At 31.8% G+C, this 18,305-nt stretch overlaps 1 non-coding gene across 1 annotated transcript; it reads right to left on the bottom strand.

Moving 5' to 3' along the window:
* Positions 1–3,231: 3,231 nt before the first annotated feature.
* Positions 3,232–3,303, bottom strand: TRNAT-UGU. The gene has a single exon. It is a non-coding gene; the product is annotated as a tRNA-Thr (tRNA).
* Between the last annotated feature and the right edge of the window lie 15,002 nt (positions 3,304–18,305).

Genomic DNA, 18,305 nt, shown 5'->3' with positions numbered 1-18,305 from the left:
ATACCTAACTTTTTGTCCAGATTTCTAAAAATCCACATTAAGGCTAACTTTATTGACACTACCAAGCATAGTTTTCAATTTATTCTTCTCCAACTCAAAAGTAGAAATGCAATCATTCCTTGTAGTATTATGTGAAATTTTTTGGTAAAATGGAGTAGCAGTTTTCATAAAAACATTAAAAAACTAATGCTCTATCATATTAAAAGGGTATTCATGCGTAAGGATCATATGTGAAGCCTTTTCCTTGACCTTGGCATGGTCATACTTAAAGTTTGCTATTGCCACCTCACTTTCCACCCCACCTTCATTTACAACTAACTGTTTTTGTTTCTTATCAGCTAGTTTACGACTTAGACAACCTTTCAAGTGCCTATGGTATTATGTTGTTGCACCATTATTATTGTAGGCAAGTCTTTTAAGACAGTGAATATATTGAACCTTTTTTGTTCCATCAAGAAGAATAATTTCATTAAAGTCATTCCAAATCACAGAAGTCCTCTTCCTTTTCTTTTTTTGAAATGGATTTTCTGCAAGCTTGGCATCATTATTTTTTATAGATTCTTCATTCTCATCAATATTAACTATTACATCTAGATTTTCAATAGCAGGAGCATCCATTTGTTGACTCTCCACTTCACATATCTAAATAAATTAACATTCCAAAACATATATGAATAAATTAGAAATCAACTTTGATATCCAAAAACAAATAGCACACAGCACAAAACAAAACTAAGTACAAAGAAACTATAACATTTTTAGTAGCTAACCACAGAGGAATCTGCACCTCAGGAAAAGAAAAGAAAAGCACAGTCCAATTCCAAACTACATACCAGACTCCCAAAACCACAATCTACTAATTACAAAGCTAAGTTATTATCAAATGAATACAACCAACATGATAATTCTAAGTTATATAGAAATTTCATAAACAACCAAAACTTGGAAATTAAGAAAATTTTGCAATATCAAACAAACTACAGTGCAAAAAACTGTAAAAATATGTAGAAAATTTTTAAACATGGAAATTAACCTATGGTGAGAGAGGCTATGAAGGTCTTGGAAGATGGAGATAGAGAGCGAAGATGGTAGTGATGCCAAATATGACACTAGATCTAGAGCTGTTGTTGGAGCTCTTTGCACACCCACTAGAACCCTTAGATTACATGGTGATTTGGTAAACATTGGACTCTAAATCCCCTTTGCTAGCATCAAACTCTTCCAAAACTAGTATTTGTTCATCTGTTGCAAAGAGATATAGAGCAAATTTGGTGGAATTTCTTGACCTCACGAGAGAGAGAGCTGATCAATTCTTTGTAAAAATTTAGGGAAAAGAAAGAAACTGATGATAAAAGAGAGAAAGATTGAGGCTTCTCAAAGAAGGTTTTAGGTTACAAACTGTAGAAGATAGACATTGACTCATTGAGTGACGGCTGAGAATTTTAGTTTGAATAGAACTGAGTTGGGGTTTTTTTTTTTTTGGTTAAATAATAGAATTGAATTGTGAAGTTTAGGCAATGAGGAGAGATTAAATTAAAGAACTAGAAAATTGGATGTGAAGTTATAGTGTATTTAGATAACTAGAAGGGAAAGGATACTTAGTAATTAGTAAATGACTAAACTATAACACACTAGGAAAAGACAACAAAAGGGCACCTAATGGTGAAGCCCAACTATCCATAATATGCATGAAGTACTACTATACTAGAACTCTAGAAGTGAAAATTGAAAAGTCTAGAAAAAGCGTGAATTACTAGAAATGAAGTCCTCGGTGTTTTTTTTTTTTTTTTTTTGCTAAAAATGTTTTAAAAAAAAGGAAAGGAAAAAAAAAAAGTAATGGGTAATGGTGGTAAGTGGTTTCATGTGGGGAATTTCATTATTAAAATATGTGTAATGTTATAATATTTAGTTTCTTTAGCAAACATATATCAAGCTATACACAAGTTTAGGTTTGGCTTGTATTGTATCAAGCCTGATTGTTAACAAGCTTGTTCACGTACAAGTTTTTTGCTTAGGCTTGGCTTATTTATCAAATAATCCAAAAACTAAGGATCAAACTTGGTTTATTTATAAACAAATAAATATAAATAAGTTTTTTATCGCACCGAACCCGAATTGTTCACGATCGACTTGATTCGTTTACAGTCCTATAACCATAGCACTAACAAAAGAAAAAAAAAATGCAGTTCAATCAAAGAATTATTTTTATCATTGTAATTATATTAAGAAATGTTTTACCAAAAAAAAAAAAAATTACATTAAGAAATGTTTATATTGCTTCTGGTACATCATTCTATTAAGAATTCATCTCAACCATCCAATTTTTTTTTTTTTTTAAATTGACTTTTACCACCTATTTTCCAGTTTTTACTGAGCACAGTTCCACTGGTATGGCCCATGGCGCACAGCACAACCACTAAACTCTCAGCAAATTTATGATTCATATTTCATAACACTAAACAAACACTTATAAGATTATGCGTTAGCGCACAATGAAACTACCACAAATTAAAAATTCACAATATACTCAGAACAATCCACACAAAGTCACTTAGTCATAGTCATAGACTCACAATAGTCTACAAAGTCGCAATCACAGTCCCCAGAAAGAGAGAGAGAGAGAGAGAGAGAGATAGAGGGTGATTTTTTATGTTGTGCGACTTGTGCCAAATGGGCTGGGCTTTTCTTTGTTTGTTGGGCTCCCATGGGCTTTTCCTTTTTTTTTTTCTTTTTTTTTTTTTTTCAAGATTTTAGAGCAAGAAAGTTACTTTGTTGTTGTTGGGCATTTTGTCTTTGTCTAAGGGATCAAGTTTAATTTTTGGGCTTAAATAAAATTTAGGGCGTTCAAATTATTTAGGGTGGACAAAATAAAATAATTATAAAAATATTATATATAATTTTTTTTTCAGGGCAGGGCCTGCCTTTCGCGTACAGCAGCCTAAAACTAAACAACATACAATTGATAGGAGCTACAGGATGTGTAGATGACATGATTTCAAAGTTAGCAACAAATAGCTCTTATTAAGAGCGGTCCGAGCGGATATCAAAGTTTAAAAATTTCTTAAAAAAAAAAGCAAGTTTTTTATTATTTATTTTTTATTTTATCAGCAACAGAGCAGTTTTTATATGGGCTTTTATTTTATATAACCTTACAGTTACAAGCACACATGGGCGTTGCCCCTTACTCCCTGAGTTTTTCAAGGACCCCAAAAAAAAAAAAAAAAAAGGCATTGCCCCCATGCAGGATCGAACTACAGACCTTCAGTTTACAAGACTGACGCTCTACCACTGAGCTATAGGGGCTGGACGTTATTGAAAGGGAGAATTATATTACATAGCTGTCACTGGCTTAGTGAACCATGCATTTAATTTTACAATTAAATGCTACTAGCATCAAATTCACACAACTCAATTTTCATTTAGATATGACAGCTATCTCGGGAGTTTGGAGGCTCATGCTTATAGACCCCACTATACTTTGGTACTATTCATGATCCTACTACACTATTTAAGCTAATTTTTACATTTATTTATAGTATTTTCAACAAAAAGTTTTCAGTTTTAACAAAATAAGCTGATCCTAAACGGACTCTAATTCTCTTTCTTTACTTCTAATATTTGATTTGACCTATTTTTAAATATAATAGCATTCAAAATTATGGTCTTATAATTTTGTAGTTTTTTTATTTTTTATTTTTTAATTCGATAGTACAACAATAGGAAATGAAGAATCAAATCCTAATTCTTTTTATAAAGGAAAATATAATATCACTAAGTTATAAGACTCTTAGTAATTTTGTAATAATTCATATCTTTTGAACAATGAATAGATATGATATTAAGGGTATAATATAAATTTGTGATTCATGTGTAACGACCCAAGGAAAAGTGCTAGCCATATCTGCGCTATACCTCAAAAGGACTAGTCACAATTGAAGTTTCTTGCAGTTGTTAATAAAGTCCAGTTCAACCTAGTAAATACCCAACGTGGGACTCATCACACACCCACACACATCACACAATCAATCAAATTGGGGTATCATAATCTCCCCCACTTAAATCCCTAACGTCCTCGTTATGGCCTATTTTGTGGGGTTGTGTCTCCGAACCCAAATGGGATTACCGAGCTGGCTCTGATACCATATGTAACGACCCAAGGAAAAACGCTAGTCACATCTGTGTTATACCTCAAAAGGACTAGTCATAATTAAGGCTCCTTGCAGTTGTTAAAAAAGCCCAGTTCAACCTCGTAAATACCTGATGTGGGACTCATCATATACCGACACACATCACACAATCAATCAAATTGGGGTATCACAATCTCCTCCACTTAAATCCCTAACGTCCTCGTTAGGGCCCATTTTGTGGGGTAGTGTCTCCGAGCCCACATGGGATTACCAAACCTAACTCTGAGACCATATGTAACGACCCAAGGAAAAGCGCTAGTCACATCTGCGCTATACCTCAAAAGGAATAGTCACAATTGAGACTCTTTGTAATTGTTAATAAAACCCAGTTCAACCTAGTAAATACCCGATGTGGGACTCATCACAGACCCACGCACATCACACAATCAATCAAATTGGGGTATTACATTATGAGATTAAGAACTATTCAATGCTTGTCGTAAAAACATTAAAGCCTTTTTTGTATATAGTTATCAAAAAAATAGTTTAAAGCCTTTATTGTATATAATTTTCAAGATAACATTAAAGCCGTTTAGTCGGAAGGGTAAAAAAGTGGGAGGGTAGAAAATAGTAGGAGGATAGAAAAAATTTTAATTTCTCTCATTTTTGTTTGGTTGGGACTTAGAAGTAAAAAAGTAGAGGGATAGAAAAAGTGAGTTTGTAGATATTTACATATATACCCTTGTTAAAAAATGATGTCCAATTAAAACCAAAAATGTGATAAATGACCCAAAAAAAAATCAATAACCTAAATTTATTAAAAAAATAAAAATCATGTAAAAAAAATCAAATCTAAAAAAAAAAAAAAAAAACATGAAAGAAAGCAAAAGAAAAAAAATGGTATATGAGCATTGGACAAAGCTTGCCCAGTAAATCAAAAGAAAAAGGAAAATAAGAAGAAGAAGAAGAAGAAGAGGCAACATCCAGGAGGAAGGAAAAAAAAAGGTGAAGAAGAGCAATTTGGATGAAGCCCATGTGTGAAGTGTGCAACTACACATGGGCTTTTTCGTCCAAAAATGATGTTTAATTTCTCCCTTCAATTTTCTCCCCATTTTAGGGAGAAAACTTTTTAGTGAGTCTAGTGAGAAAACACTTGAGCCTTACTATTTATTTTCCTTCCTTCCCACTTAACCAAACATACTCCAAAAACTTTTTCCTTCCCATTTTCTTTTCAAAATTTTTCATCTACTCTATTTCACTTTCAAACAAACACACCTTAAGAGAAGAGAGTGAAAATGACCCCATAAAAAGGTTGTCCAAAAACTTAATTATCAAGTATTTGGAAAATCCTCCTACTCATGACAAAGTTAAAATAAATTTCAATGGATTTTGTTTGAAGATAAAAATGAAGCATGGATTGGCATTATGGTGTGTTGTGGCAAGGGGAAGTGATGACAACTTTGTCTAAAAACATATCACTGCATGCCTTCGACAGTGGTGATGCTGGGGATGCTAGTAGCTTGGAGGGCTTACACATGATGATTCTCCTCTTCAAGGGTAGAGTTACATTGCTCCTTGGCCCTCCCAAATTTTTTTTTCCTCCTACAACTGCACTAGTAATAGGATATAGCCCTACCAAAAAATTAGAACTAGCCCCTCCAATTATTTCTAAGATTTCTAGTTTCTCCAATGGATTTCTAGTTGGCCTTCTCATTGTCCAAAACTTTATTACCGGTCTACCCCAATTATTCCTAAGATTTATAGTTAGTCCAAAGGATAATGACTAATAGTTGATCTTCTCAATTTTCTAAAAAATTTGTAATTAATCCAATAGATAATAACTCACTCTCTAGCATCATTGACAACCCATTTCCTAACATAATTTCAAATTTTTTTTTCATCTTTAGGTACCTACAAAACTTTGTTGTAGCTACAAGTGCTAGCCCATTGCCCCATTTTCTTTCTTCTCAACACAAAAACTCCTATTTCAACCAAAACTATTAATCCATTTTTTTAATCCTGGTGCAACATCATCTTCTTAACTCTTTAAAGAAGTAAATATGCAAGTGCATTTTCTTTCTCTCTCTCTTTCATCAATCATCATTATTATTTTACCATTAGTATTATTTTTGTTTCTTTCTTCTGCTATTGTGTGTGTGTGTTGATATGCATATGGGTATTTAAGATTTTGTTGTTCAGTTTTTTGTATTGCTATTATGGGCACTGAGGAATGTGTATATGTGCTAGTGCTTGGGCCCTCAACTTATTTGTTTGTGGGCTTAATTTCAATCCTACTAATGGGGCTCCAACCTTGACTTGGCCAGCCTTTCCCAAGCTCTTAACTCTCACCCTCTTCCCTGCTTCCCCCACCTTTCTTCCCTAGTTCCTTAGGTTTGTTTTTCTCTTATCACTCTCCTTCCCTATTTTTTCCAACCCCTAAAACCATTGCTTAGACCTCCTTTTATATCCCTCCGTGAGTGGGGTGGCCATCATTTTTATTCCCACTCACTCACGTATTGCCACATCTCCCAGAATCCTAAGGGATCCTCACGAATTCAGACCATTCCCTTGGAACTTGTTCTAGATGCTGGATAGGGCTCGGTGGTGGATTCCTTTCATAATCGTTAACTATCGGTTACCAACCTCTTAAAGACTACGTACAAACTTCTTTCATTACTAGTTTAGACCCCCTCCTCTTAAAGGACCCCTCGAGAGGGCCGCACTAACTCCCAGTACTCAGCCAGTGATTGGGTCCATTATGATGAAGCCTCGGAGTAACCTTTCCATTGGGTATCAGGCCCACATCACTTAATGGGCCTTGGGCTTCGTGTTAGGCTTTGCCTCGACAGTCAGTCTAGTTCATCAGGCCCAGTTCAGCCACAGCTATCTTTATTCCATTAAAGATCATCAGGCATAATTTTGATGTAAAATGTTCTTTTATGGATTTTTTTTTTCTATTTGTCTATAATAAACTATATAATTTTTGTGTGTTCATTAATATTTAAGAATATAACAATATATCAAAGTTAATAATTTTGTATTCAATATGAACTATGGTTAATATATTAATACTACAATTCCCCCCCCCCCCCCCCCCCCCCCCCCTAAAAGTAAAATTTTTAGGCTACGCCCCTGCTCCTCTTTCATCCATTGGACATTTTGTTAAAAATACAAAATCCATTGCTGGTTTCCTAGTGAACAATTCCTTCTCTCATACTAGGTGGTAGGGTAATATTGTAACTCATGCCTTAAGCAAGAGAGTTAAGCATTCTTTTTTCTTTATTAGATTGAATATAGTCTATTTCCTTTAGACATCTTTAGTATTCTTGTTTCTGATTTGCAATAACTAAATAAAACTTTACCATTTGATTCTAAATAAAAAAAGGTATTTGGAAAATGTGCAAACGTAAAGAATATATTCTTTGGCAAGAACGTGTGAAGATATTAGTTTAAACATAGTTGGAATATAATTAACAACATGATAATGAAAATCTTGCTTCAGTTGCTTGTGAGTTGTAATGCACCAGTGGTGCTTAGGAGGATATCATGATTGGGTTAGAATGCTGAACTTTGCCTTTTGTGTGATTATTTGGTAGGTGATGCTTGACTTCATGAGGGACTTCGAACTTAAACAAGAAGATACAAATGTCAGCCAGGTTAGAAATAGAAGCAAATTCCTGTCCTTTTTTATAGTTGAAGATCCAGAAGTCAAGCATCTGCTACCAAACCACAAAGAATGCTCGATCAATCATCTCATTCTCACCATTTCAAAAACCCACTCAATCACTCATTCACAAATTTCTCAATTCTCACGCTCTTCTTCCTTTCTTTTTTTGGCTTTTGCTTAGAATTCTCACACAAAGTTATTATTGCAAGTTGTTGCAACAAATAAAATATTGATGCAATATATTAGTATATTTAAGTCTTTATTGCAACAAAAAATAATATAGGCACGTATTTATGTTTATTGCAACTATAATGTTTCTTTGTTGCAAAATAGTTTTTTTTTTTTTTTTTCTTGCAGTGAATCTTCTATTTCCCATTGTTTCTATTGACTTATCAAATAAAAAATTAACAAAAAAATAAATGAGTTTCAATTAGCTTAATTAATAAAGTGTATAGTTGATGAATAATGTAATTATGTTCAAATCTTGTCAACACCAAAAAGATATCCATTAATGTCTTAACTTGATTATAAAGAATAGTTCTTTAAATAAATGTCATAAATTTTAAACCCTATTACCTCTATAACTATATAAAAACAATACATTATTAAAATACAAGGAAAAAACAACTAGGCAGTGTATATGGTTACATGCAACGAATATCCAACAATATGATTTTCACTACCGCATGCCTTTGGTACAGTGGTCATTCCATAAATACAAATGCTTGTGGGGTGTTCGGAGCAAGAGTCAGGATTCAAATCTCTAGGAAGGAGCTTCACACATATATATACTTAGAATAGATTAAAGTAGAAATTTTATCTTGTAAAAAAAAAAAAAAAAAAATTGATTTCCACTATTTCCTTCTGATACATAAAGAAGCATATGTTTTTTTTACATTTACACATCCATATTTTATTGGTGAAATGTTGAAGACAACGCAGAATTTAATATATAAATTCCCTGACTAAAAGGGACTGTTTCTCTCTTACTATATCGACTTGCTAGTTGTTTAAAAAACTAGGAGAAAATGAACAGGACTGGTCGTGGCTATCAGTGTGGTATCATAAGTAAGAGTCCAAAAAAGAACTGCTCGTTTGTATTGGGGAATACTCCCAAAGTATTTTTGGAGACCAGAAACGCTTTGGCTGGAATTTGCAATAAAATACTTAATTAGAGAGAGAGAGAGAGAGAGAGAGAGATTGGTGAGCATGAACAAGTTGCCTGGCAAGTTGGAGTGAGCAAATAAGAACATTGTAAACATTCATATATGAACTGGTTCTGGGGAGATAGGGAAATAAGAAGTTGTGGCCATCAGCCACACCTAATCTAAAACCAATTAATGGGTTGTTTACGAGCTTCTGTGACTCTGTCACCAGTTTTGATAGAAATTACAATATTGTATCAATAAAAATAAAAATATCTACTTGAAATTCTTCTCTCTCTCTCTCTCTCTCTCTCTCTATCTCTTTTTTTTTTTTTTTTTTTTAATTATAATTTAAATTAAACCAAGAGACAAATCTTTACCAAATCTAAAAACTTTCTATGATCTAAGCTTTCGTTTGCAGCATGTTTTAACAATGTATATAATTTTGTCTTCCTATCCTCGTTTTCGTTCTTTATTTGATTTTTAGGATAGGTTTGAGTCTTTGAGATAGCTTATTTTATTAGTTTATTTGTATAATAAATAATTTTTTTTTTTAAGTAGTAAACAGAGTTGGTGAAAAAAAACTAGATTTTAATCTTGTCCAAACACAATCTTCATGAAAATATCTCAATTTGACAGTGTTTATACACGGGTACACTCCACTGTGATTATCAAATAATATAGATATATGGTTTCTGTTGGTCACAGACCTTAAGATATATATATATATACACACAGAGAAGAAGTTGAAGTAGAAGAAAGAAAGAGATCAGCATTCAGCTTTAGTACGAGTTCCTACCACATGCTAGAACGTGGCCTAAGCTTTTGCTTGCCTCTGGATGAGAAAACTCAGAAAAAGTAGCTGAAAACATATTGAAAGGTGACCAATGGTCATCTCAATCTTCCATTGCCCAACCAAATTTTTTCCATTTTTCGTTACCATATATGCACTGTGATAATTACTATAGAGTTCTAACTTCTAATCAAGGGCTTGACTGGTCCTTGTAATATGTTTAATTAGAGTACTGATGGTATATGTCTCTTCATTTCTTGTTTTTTGATTGATGCAATTGTTTGATCTTAATTAATTTCTTTATTCTTTATCCAAATTAGTTTTTTTATGGATTAGCCTTTAAATTATTCCTCTATATATGAAACAAGGAGACAACTTTACGTGCTTTCGTATTAAATTTTTTTTTATTCTAATCAAATTGGCCCCAACTTGCATGTATAGAGTAACAAATTTGTCAAGTAGGGTTTTGTTAATGCTTGCTAAGTTTCTCCATTAAGCTTGTGCCCCAAATCATTTAATGTAAGGCAAGACTGAGATTATAATAATACACAACATGCAATATATAGAATCCATTTTGATAAATTGCGTGTAAGACATAGACAATTTGACTTTGAACATTTCTTTTTCTTTTTCTTTTTTTTCAATTTTGAATCATGCGAGTCCTACTAATTTATTTATTCTTAATGTGTATAGGAATTAACTCAGAATACTCCAGAGAAGAATCTATTATTAAGCATGTTGATGGTGCAAGGCAGACGATGTCATGACTAGATGACAGATATTTTGTTAATTATAATTGAACAACACAATTATACATAAGTAAGAGCATCTCCAAAACCAAAAGCTAATTTTATTTCTATCCAAATTTTGGACAACAACTCTCTCTTTTATTTTATATAACTAGTCACTTTTGCAATTTTTATTTTATTTTATTTTTATTCTTTTATAGTTAAACTCTATTTTTATTTTAACTAGTCACTAGACAAAAGAAACCTATTTATAATTTCTCTATTTCATTTTAATAAAATTTTATTATTTTTCTCTTCCAAAATATTTTAATTTATCAGTTCTTATATCAGCCTTCTCCATTCCATTACTCAAACCAGAGAAAGAGACCCAAGCACCACAGTAGAAGTCAATGTTCACTGTGCAAGGTCTCAATCATCCCTCCAGACTCTTCATCAAGGCCCTTAAAGATCTTGATCACGACCGAAAGAAGACTAAGAACATCAGAAACATCTTCATTGATGATGACGTCAAGATCACCAAGGTCATAAAGCCTTGGCCTAGGTCACAACTGGTTATCAATCAATTATGAGACTCTATGGAAATTCTGGTATGCAATCAGAACCATAATATCAAAGAGAAAATACAATTACGTGTTATTAAGAAACTACATCTAAAGTGATTGTGTGTAGATATGTTTATAGAACATGAGTTGTTATTACATACTCCAAGAATATGCTCCCTCCCTCTCACAGAAGGGTGTGCCCTATGATGGGTGCGACCCATTCCTCTATGAGATGGAGGAAGTATATGTAAGATTATATCCCCTTTAGAAGAATTTATGTGGCCCACATTTGAGTAATAAATGAAAAACTCATGTATTTAAGTTTTCTATTTATGAAAGTTACATGTTAGGTGTAACATTCTATAGATAACTTTCAATTGGTATAACCCATTTGGTTAATAGATACCATGAAGTTACAAATTTTAAACTCCTTGATGGAAGCATAGTTATGGAACAAATGTTAATCTAAAAGGGTCCCAATATATAAAGCCTGTGTCTTCATTAAAAAAAAATATGAGTGTGGTAAAGTGGTAAAGGCCATTGACTAGAAAAAGCCTTTTATCTATACATTATCTTTAGTCTTTTTTCTCTAAAACACTTGAACAACTATAGTTGGAGGTATGATTTTTTTTTTTTTTTTTTGCCCCTGTTCTAAATTTATCTTACATTTAATATCAGAGTCATCCTTCATGATATGTTGTTTAGTGATTTTAGTTTGAGAAATTTCTATTATTTCCAATCACGGTATATCTATACCATCTATGGTTAAAGTTTGTATTCTCTAATTTAATGTTGGAATGAAGTTAACATTGTTTTGGATGGCAATATAGAGCATGTGTACCACGGAAGTGTGGAACCTTGTAAATATGATTTGTTTTGCATCTTTTGTTTTTTTTTTTTGGGTATTTGTGCAACAAATTACCGTTGAGTTTTGAAATTGGAAGTATCAATTTGAAATCTTCATGATTATTATCTATATAGAATTAGATAGGTTCAATGGTAGATATGTTGTATCTATTTTTTTTTTTGTTACATGTGTGACATGAGGACTTTGTTTTCTCTAATCTTAAATTGTCCACATCTAGTATTTTACAATACACCAATGTGGACTAGTGGATAATCTAACTAAAATACATGCTAGGACACTTAAAGCGTTAGTAAATGTGATTTTGTTATTCATCAAGTTCGCGTACTTATGTTTATTTCCTGGATATAAAAGTCTTAATTATTTGGCAAATATTTGTGGCAGTATGGTGGCTGATATAACAAACATGCCTCATCTTGATATTTGTACAATTTTCAATAGCAAATTGCTTTAGAGACCATTTTTGTGGATCAATATATTTGGCATAATAACACTATTGATCTTTATATTTTGGAGACCATAAATTTTTAAAATAAATTATGGGGATAAATGTGTTGCATGTAATTCTACAATTATTTCATAAAGCTTACTGTTACATATGAGATTTGAATCATTGAAGTTAGTAGTTTGATTATGTGTATTTTAGGTATCTTTGCCCTTATCTTGTTTTGAAATATTATTTCATGCCATTTTTTAGTGCATATTGGCATGATCAACATTAGGGTTAGTTGATCTTCATGATACCATTTAAAGTAGTGAATATCATGATGACCTAGGAGATAGTGACCATGCCCCATAAGGAGCTTATTATTTTTATGATTTAATTGGAATAAGAGATGGTGAATGTAGCATAAAGATGAGAATTTTCCTAGGCCCATAAGCATGGAAAATTTTATTCTTAGTGTTTATATTTACTAGTCTTATTAATAAGTTTTATAGTAAATTCATGCATGATGCACTTTTGCCCGTAGGAATGTTAGAATTTACTACTAAATTGACATTGGTTAATTTAGAATTAAAGTTTAAGTTTCATAACAACAAAGTTTATTTTATTTAGTGAACCACCCATCTCATTGAGTAATATATGCCAAATGAGAAATTGAGTGCAAGATTGGAATGATCTAATTGCTCAAGAGTAAGAGTTTGAGAATTTATTCCTATAAAGTTAAAGTTTTTATGTAAGCTATTAATATTAATTTACAAGATCAGCTAAGGTTTGAATTCCAATAAAAGTTTTAGGTTGCAAAAGGTAAGAATTAGGAATCCAACTAATGGTATATAAAGGTTCTCCAACGTTCTTGCCTCATCTAATTTTACTAAGAACGTTATTGATCGGTGTATATACCTTAAGGTTAATGGGAGCAAATGTATTTTTAGGCCTAAATATGAATGGCATACTACTTTGAAGTAATGATTTAGTTTTGCCATGTAAGTATCGTATATGCTATGAAGCTATAACACAAGCATTATGGATAGGCGTTGACTATTTTATAATGAGACCTTTAAAGATTTTTAAATATAACATGGGCTATAATATTCTTCTCTAAGAATAATGATAGTGAAAACATATCGACATGAAGTAACTAAGAGTTTCTTGAGTTAAAACTATTTAGCTAATATACATTAATTTCATAACTAAAGGTTTGCGGACAAAGCACTATAAAAGTCTTTTGGACATATGGAACTTGTTAGCTGATTTGGTGTTTGATTTCTCTCTAATTATTCTATGTTTTGGACACATATTTGATTATTCTTGGTGAAAAAAGTATATATATATATATATATATGTATGTATATACTTTTTTTTTTTTTTTTAATTCTGTACACATAAAATGTAAGTATTAAGTTAGATATATTTGTGGAGATATATAGGGACGATATATCTGTGAGGATGTATAAAGTAGGACCCAAATGGCTAATAGATAGTCCATTCATAAAGAATTAATAGCTCATAAAGTACTCATGTATGAATGATCATACATTATAATACATGGAAGGAAGTACTCATTATTTGTATGAGAGCATTTCACAACTAGTTGACATGGGTAATATCATGGTCATATTAAAGTGACAATCCTTATCAAGTTATTTAAATGCCATGTATGCTGAGTGATAGATGAAAAAAAATCATGTATTTAAGTTTTCTATTTGTAAAAGTTACACGTTAAGTGTAATATTATATTGGTAACTCTCAATTAGTATAATCCATTTGGTTAATAAATTTCATGAAGTTACAAATTTTAAACTCCTTGATGGAATGAGAATTATGAAACAAATCTTAATCTAAAAGGGTCCCTAGTCTAACCTATATGTATAGTTTGTCTCCATCAAAAGGATATATGTGTGTGATAAAGGCAATAGACTTGAACAACCCTTTTATTTATACATTATCTTTAGTCAGTTTTCTCTAAAACACTTGAACAACTATAGCTCAAGGTATGTTTGTTTTCATTCGCTAAAAATTTATCTTACATTATAGTATATAGCAATTTTCCATTAAAGCACATGTTTAAGTTCTATTGGTGGGTGGATTCCAGTTAGCTCAACTAGTAAAATCTCTGATAGTTGTATAAGAGACCTGGGGTTCAATCCCTACCTACACCAAAAAACTGATTGGTGTCTTGATCTGATGATAAAAAACTATCATCAGGAGCGGACACCATAAGTTGAAACCTTCTAAAAAAAAAAAAACAAGTTATATTGGTAAGACCCACTAAAGTATATTTCCTTTCATTTCTCCCCTCTCTTCCTCCCTTTCCTTTCCCTTCCATCTCCCTTGTTTTTGCCAAATATAGTGTAAAATACGATATAGAAGCAATTATCTTCTTGGATATGCAATAGGATGCACCCCAACTTGCAATAATATTTATTTTCCAACGAGATCATGGATTAATTTTCTAATCATATTCTGCATCTTTTGCCTTCATGCTCAACTTGTCAACTTGCATATACTTAATTAGATTTTTTTCTCTAATGAAAAATGGCATTCATATTAATATAATTTATATAGTGGTTCTATAACTTTAAAAAAAAAAAATATATATATATATATATATGTATACATAAATTACATTATATCAGTGGACTAAGCCAAGTCGGTAGCTTGTATCCTTAATTTGTTCGAATTATATATGACGTACATCCTCTTTTTACAATTCCTAATGATCAAAGCTTTAACTCGTCCAGCTTTTATTGAGATATTTAACTCATCCAGCTGACATCGAAGGGAAAAGAGAATATAATATTATTTGTGGTTATCATGCTTTAACAAGACACTTGATTGGTAGTAAAGCAAGTAAAATATCATTAGAAAGAGAGTGAAGAAAGATAAGGCTACCACAAAAATTCGGGTTGCTCGTCGGCATAAAGTGAGCAATATTTTATGCAAATTGACCTTTTTGCCTTTCATATACTGTAGTATAAGTTCGAGTTTGATTATGCCTCAGCCATAACATATCTTCTTGCTCATACCGTTTTTCTCTGCGTTCATTTTTATGTATGTTTGCATTTGCCCCCAATAAAATTTGTCAGTTGAAAATCTATGACAGTGTTCGAGAATTTGGATTAAAAATATCACACACACATGTATATTTTAAAACATAAATTTGTTCGTTTATCTTACAAAAGTTGGGCCAAACAAATTAAATCAAGTTGGACTAACCTAAAATAATTGAAATTTTAAAATAATGTTTAACAAAATTTACGCATTAATTAGTAAGCATTTTTACACCAAATTAAAAAAAAAATATATATATATATATATATATATATATAAAAAGAGATAATGAGATGCACACTTGCTTTTATTATAAAAACCCTAATTTTTTAATGTAAAGACAATTAATAATAAATATATTTTAGTAATTTAGATGCACTATCCGGTCAAATGCGAGTACTTAAAGTATAAAAATCAAACCCTTATGGGTTTAAAATGTGAACCCAAACCCACTAGACCCAATACATTGGCATCTCTAAGCAAAATTTCTTGCTTTTGTACCAAAGTAAAATGATACAAGATTGTGGGTTCTAGTTAATTTAACTGGTTCACCTACACCAAAAACCGATCAATGTCTTGGTCTAGATCAAGGCATGACAATGGTAGCAAAGGTGTGTGCAAGAGGTGGTTATGTACAATGCATGAACAAGGCATGAAAATGCACATATGAGGCAAGGTGTGTAAAATATACACAACCAATAAACCAAACATGTTCCTAATGAGGAAATATAAAAAACCCCAAAGTTTGTTACTAATCAGAGTCCAAATGAGTAAGAAAATGCTTAAGAGGCAATTCATCAAACACCTAGCGTGCACACTAACACCCTATATATAATGAAATGCATGAACATGGTGAAATCTACCCTTAATACATGTTCTAATTGCCACAAGGGACCAACATCCAAAGCAAATCATCAAAAGAAACAAATTGCATATAGAAATTTGACAAAAATTAAGTTTTTCTAAATTCCATTTGAGAAAATCCCAACTATAAACTTAAAACATCCAAAAACATAATCTAATGATCAAAATTAATGAAAAGAGTTAAAGATTACCTTAAAGATGTTAATGGAATGAAAAACAATTGAATTTAGTTGGGTTTTGATGTAGAAACATTGAAATAAAGGTTTTGGAGAAGATGGGAGAAGTTACAAGCAAAACAAATCACGAAAAACCCTTTAAAAAGCTGTTTCTAAGCATTTTTGCAAGTTGCTGAAAAATTTGGGGACTCAAGGTTGAGTAGCGAGCCACCTATGAAATTTTTGCAAGTCAGGTTTCAAGTCATGAACCAGTCACGAAACTCTTTGTCCAAAGTTGAAAAACTTGAGAATTGGACCATTTAAACTCGCGATTAGGCTGTGACTTATACCACTCATGAAATGAGTCTCGAAAACACCCAAAAAACATGTTTTTCACATAAAATCAACTTGAAAAACGTGGGTGATACAAAACGCTTCCAAAAGCAAATAAAATGATCAAAAACTTTTTGGTTTGATCCACATATGGTTGAGTACACACACATCGCATTTAAACATGTACAATCACGCAAATAAAATAGATATTCATTGAACATTAGATTTGTGTGTTGTGTGTGAGTATCAAGTATGAATTAGTCCATAGTTTAGTATAAAATTTCAATGATCAATTCAATTAAGTCATACACAAATAGTACGAAGTCAAGTGATCTATCTCATTAGTAGAAATGAACATATATGACTCCTCACCAAAGTGTTTACAATGATTAAAAGTTTTTCATTTGGTTTTCATTTTTCATACTTTTTTTTATCAATACAACTCAATTTTTGAGTAACGACGCCATGCAATTTTTTATATTTCTTTGAGGAATAAGTCTTTGGCTTTGACATCATACATTTTGAATACATTTTTACTCCACCTTTTTCTAGTCTAACTAGTTTTCGAAGCAAGCCTTTTTAGCTCTTTCTCCTTTTAGAGATTGATGATTGAAGAGTTTTTTGACATAAAAATAAATGTGAGGAGATATATAGGATCAAGTCTACTCATGTATCAAGATTAATCAAGACCAATGGCTAGACATTCATTACATGTTTGAAGATCTATTTACAACAATCAAATATAAATTTCTAGATTTCACTCACACTTAAAATGTGCATACATAATAAGCTAAGCTTGTAAATACACTACGCCATTAGTATAAAGGTACCAGACCAAACTCATTATGTGATATGACACAATATAAGCGAACAAACTTTTTGAGATTTTTTACTTTTTATGAGTTTTTGGATTTTTACTCACTCAAAACAAAAACAATAAAGCAAGATCAACAAACACAATGCATATAAATAAATGCATGATGCGCAAATGCATAAGGGTGTAGCATTCAATGCATGAATAGTCCTACAAAGATCGAAAGAATTAGATCAAGAACTAAAAGAGTAAAAGCTCAATCATAGGAACCTTTTCTCACCCAAACGGAATGATTTTTTGAAGTAAGTGTCTCATGAGAGTGAGATGAGGGTTGGAAGAATAAGAACCGGAGATGCACATAAATAACAAGGTAAGAGCATTAACCATATGCTTCAACAACTTACCATTTTCAATCTAATCCGGTTTAACTTTCTTAGCACAACTTCCAAGAAACTCAAATTTCTCTTTTCTTTTTATTCTTTTAAGAGTTTGAAACTTAGAGCAATGAGGTTTTAGATGATCAAAAGCATCATAATGGTGACAAGTAATGTGTTTAGGTACACTAGGCTTTTTAGGGAAGGATCTAGCAACATGGTTTTATTCTCTCTTCAACATGGAACAATGAGGTCTAATATGACCGATCACACCACAATAATGGCAAGTAGGAACAAACTTAGATCCATTCAAATCTCTAAGATAAGACCTAAATGAAGGCTTTGGCTTAAGAGCCTTTCTCTCTACTTTTTGTTTTCTTT

The sequence above is a fragment of the Quercus lobata genome, chromosome 3, assembly GCF_001633185.2.
Source record: "Quercus lobata isolate SW786 chromosome 3, ValleyOak3.0 Primary Assembly, whole genome shotgun sequence".
Taxonomy (NCBI): domain Eukaryota; kingdom Viridiplantae; phylum Streptophyta; class Magnoliopsida; order Fagales; family Fagaceae; genus Quercus; species Quercus lobata.
This window is presented reverse-complemented; position numbering and strand designations above follow the sequence as displayed.